At 34.2% G+C, this 4504-nt stretch overlaps 1 non-coding gene across 1 annotated transcript; it reads right to left on the bottom strand.

The window, feature by feature from the left end:
• Positions 1-2678: 2678 nt before the first annotated feature.
• Positions 2679-2751, bottom strand: Trnak-uuu. The gene has a single exon. It is a non-coding gene; the product is annotated as a tRNA-Lys (tRNA).
• Positions 2752-4504: the final 1753 nt, after the last annotated feature.

Here is a 4504-nt window from a genome sequence, read left to right as displayed (position 1 = left end):
CAATGAAAATCATTAGAGCAGTATGTCTCAGTCTTTCAACCTAAAATACATGCTGTCAATGCTTGTGTCATAGAAAATCTTAAATGTGGATACTTCAGCAACAACAATTCGATTAGACAGCCAAACAGCTCTAAGGGTCACATCCAAAATTGTCGTTGAATCAATCCAAAATCTCCAAAACCTGGGAAAACATAACAATCTGATATTTTATGTCGTGCCAGGCACAAGATCAACAACACCATAATAGGTTAAAAAACCAAGGAATAACAACATAGACTCCACCCTCTCAAAATGGGCTTAAAAAAAGGAAAACAAAATGAAACAATACATTCGTGATCAAGGAACCCTCACCAAAACCGAAAAAATGTTATATCCAGAATACTCAGTGAATGCACGCAAGACCTGTAAACATGAGATAACCTAACAATACCTTGGACCTCAAGGCAAGGCCAACTGTAGGCCGAGAACATTCATTCAGTTGCCAAGATCACACCTTGATTCCTTCGTCGCAGCAAGGGGACACACAATAGAAATATGAAGGAACACTAAAAGCACTAGGCATGGTAAACTAATAACTAAAACCCTTACCAAAACTGACTATGTCATTGCTACGGTTAGATAACGTAAATGTCAGGGATATGAAAGGCATTATATCGGACAGTGGTTTATTAAAATTACACCACATCATGGATATTTCTATGAAGACTCCCGTTTATAGATTATGCAAGGAGGAGAAAGAAACTACCACCTATATTACCTTGGATATTGAAGCAGCAACATAATGGAGATATAACATAGAGTAAAATCAGTTCATTGATATTCTACTTCAGGAAATAACGATACAGTGAAGAAGCCAGTGATTTTCCATGCAAGCCTACACAAAGTAACAACCACAAAACAAGCACTTTCATATAACCTGAAATATATAGTATTAATGCTTGTGTCAAGAAAATTTTATAAGGGGTTGCATAAGAGCAGAGAGCCAAGAGGTTATAAAAGCATTAACACCAAAAAATATCACATTCAAAATAGTCATGAATGCATTGAAAACCTCTAAAACTTGAGTGTCAGGGCGCGATAGAATGGCTAGAGGGGCACAGAATAATCAGACTATCCGCAAATCTAACAATATGCCCAGAAACTATTACGTTACCACACATACATATGTAAAAGAGAAATGGACAAACACTAGAGGTACTTACTCATAAACTCATAATTAAACAACTAACGAACTGCCAAATACATTGTTACAACGAGACACGGTCTAACTCAAGATAGAGATAGAAGTCTATACCAGTCATCAGTACCCGAGGAAACATCTAAGACAACAGAGTGGGGTAGATCTTTGGATATATTGAAAGAACCCATTAATAGGTTCTACCATGAGAAGGTACAAACTGCTACCCATATAATTTTCAAACACAAAGCAACCGGATAGCCTAGGATACCAAGAAAACACGAGAAAAATAACAGCAGCAAAGTCAGTCAATGATTTTTTACTTGTTAAAAAAAGTATCGAGTCAACTGGACTGAACTAAGGAACTAGAAAAAGAACAATATGCCAGAAGGCTGCAGTGCTTATGGCATACTAAGCCCTAATTTTGTACAAACCTCCTCTACATCTTCATCATCATCATCACATAGTATGTTAAAATCTTTTATTTTTGGTTCCAAGTTGGTTGATGCATCCGCATATCAATTGAATTCATACACATACAATTAATTTATTTGAAAAAAACACATTAAAAATAGGTAATTATTTGTACGTTTATAATGAACAAGTAATAACTAGTTGGTTGTTATTTTTAAAAAAACTCGATGCATTAATTATTCATACATTTCTGCATTGCATAGGTGGGGTGAAGAGAGAAAAAAGTTTTTCACCTGCAGTAGAGTTAAATAAGGTGGAGATATGCAAAACTCGTTATGTTCATTTTTTATTAAAATCGTGATAATCATGTTCTCTTCTACTTTTCTGCCTTATCGTCACAAACCAGTATTAGCTACGCTGAGCTATTTTTAAAATGACCCTTTCAAGTAAATACATAAGGAAACAGCATGTTAATATTCAACATGTAAAAATATTTGTTTTTATTCCATGTAGATAAAACAGTCAACTCACTTCGAATAACTAAAAGCATTAGAAGATAATATAATAAGAGGATGATCTTAATCTAAAAAGACTCAAAACCAAAAAGGTGTTTCTTATTTTTTGATTTTTCTTTATACCTAATCTTGAAGTTATATATCATATATACAAAATACTGCATTGTAAATAATTCACTCTTTTTCGTGGTCCGCTTGACCAATCAATATCGTTAAATTAATTAAGGGTTTTAGTTGAGATAAAAAAGTCAGTGTCACGAGCGGGATTCGAACCAACGACCTTCGACTGGATACACCGCGCTACTCTACCACTTGAGCTATCGTGGCCTCGATCCACTCGGGCACTAGCTGCTTCCCATCTCAACTCCACCTTTTGAATTTTCCCTACCTTTTGCCATTTTTCAAATGTCGTATAATCTATTTGATTCTCAGCGACAAATGAAATGACCACGGAGAGCTTTAGTGAAGTATACTTCGTTTTATTTCATTAAATTCACTATTTTTCGTGGTCCGCTTGACCATTTAATATCATTCAATTAATTAAGGTTTTTTAGTCGAGATAAAAAAGTCAATGTCACGAGCGGGATTCGAACCCACGACCTTCGGCTTAAAATGCCGCTACCCTACCACTTGAGCTATCGTGGCTTCGATCAACTCGGGCACTAACGTCCCATCTCAACTCCACCATTTGAATTTTTCCTCCTTTTTGCGAATATAAATAATATTAAATTCAATAAATTATATATTTTTTGATTTCTAATCTAATAATAAACATAATTTGCTCTACGATGGATTTCTGTCTATTCATCTGTACTAATATTTATAAATTCATAATCTAACATAAACAAATTGTAAATATTGAAAAAATCGTGCTGATGTACTATCGGACTTTTAAAAATGAAAACGTGTCAAAAGGCTGGAAGAGGGCATGTTCTCAAAACGAACATAACGGTCCACCCTGAGCGACCGCCTCGCCTACCGCCCTTCCATGCTGATGATTTGATTGTTTTAATAACCAGCTAAAATAAACTTGCTCGAAAGGCTGTCATAGAAAAAAAAGGAACCAAGAAAACGGGGATTAACAATTTCTTCAAAATTTTAATTTTTAAAATGTTATGAAGTCAGGCTATTGCGGTTCCGTTGTAATTTTGTGATATTGGTTTTCAATAGTCCGTTATTATGTTAATCCCACTTATAACTTTAATATATAAGTTTTTTTAAATAAAAATTCAATATGTAAAAAATTATATAAAGGTTTGATTTAAAATTTTTTCGTTTGGATACTTACAGCACACTTCAATCGTTTAGCTACTTCCCTTTTTTCATTTATCAAAAGCCTGAAAAATCATAATACTAAATAATTAAAATTTCTAAGAGGGTTTTTTTCCTGAAATAATGAATATTAAATTTTTCTTTCTTTTATTTGAAATATATTTATAAATCTACATTTATCTTTATGAATTAATAGGTTTATTTCAATTCAAATACACAAAAGATTCATCTTATATTTTATGTGTAGCTCGTTCTCTCTATTTCTTACTTTCCAGTTTTATTATTTTTTTTCCTTCAATTCCCGTTTCCTTTACCTCCCTGTTCCTCTTCTTTCATCCCTATCTACTCCTTTCTTACTTTCTCTCTCTCTCCTTTCCTATTTCACTCTCTCCTTCATTCGCTCTCTATCTTTCTATCTTTTATCTTTTTCTCTGACGCTCTCCCTACGTTCTCGTTGGGTGTAAGATTGGTCTCAAATTTTGTGAAGAATAATAAATCCTTGTTAATGTTTCCTCTTTTTACTCTCATTCTTTTGCCCTGACTCTATCCCCCTCTACCCGCCTTCCTCTCCCTTCTCACTCTTCATATCTCTATCTTCTCTCCAACCCCCTTTTATCTTTCTAATTTTCTTCTCTTTTTTATTTTCTTTCTCGCTCTTTCTTTCTCTAAATTTCCTGTTTACCTATTCTATATTCTATCTATTTCCTTTCTAGTCGTTGGAATAAGAGGGGTTAAATTCGACCAAATTTTATGGTTATTAAAACCTTGTTAATGCCTACTTTTTCCTCACTACTTTCTATCACTCACTACCTCCATCTTTATCTTTTTCTCGTTCTTTCTCCACTCTCTGTCTGTCTCCCTCCTTCTGTCTGTCTGTCTGACTGTCTCTCCCTCTCCCTCTCTTTCGTTCTTTCTCTATATTTTTCTGTTTACCTATTCTATCTTCTATCTACTTCTTTTCTAATCGTTTTAAATAATAGTGGTTAAATTCGACCCAATTTACTTCTTTAGCCTCACTCCCTCGTATCACTCTACCTCTATGTTTATCTTTCCTCTTTCTCTCTCTCTCTCTCTCTCTCTCTCTCTCTCTCTCTCTCTCTCTTCCTTTTTCAGACAGTATTTGTTA

Source organism: Cimex lectularius, unplaced genomic scaffold (assembly GCF_000648675.2).
Source record: "Cimex lectularius strain Harlan isolate CLEC.00 unplaced genomic scaffold, Clec_2.1 scaffold43, whole genome shotgun sequence".
Taxonomy (NCBI): domain Eukaryota; kingdom Metazoa; phylum Arthropoda; class Insecta; order Hemiptera; family Cimicidae; genus Cimex; species Cimex lectularius.
The sequence above is the reverse complement of the archived record's forward strand: the minus strand, read 5'-3'. Positions and strand labels throughout refer to the sequence as shown.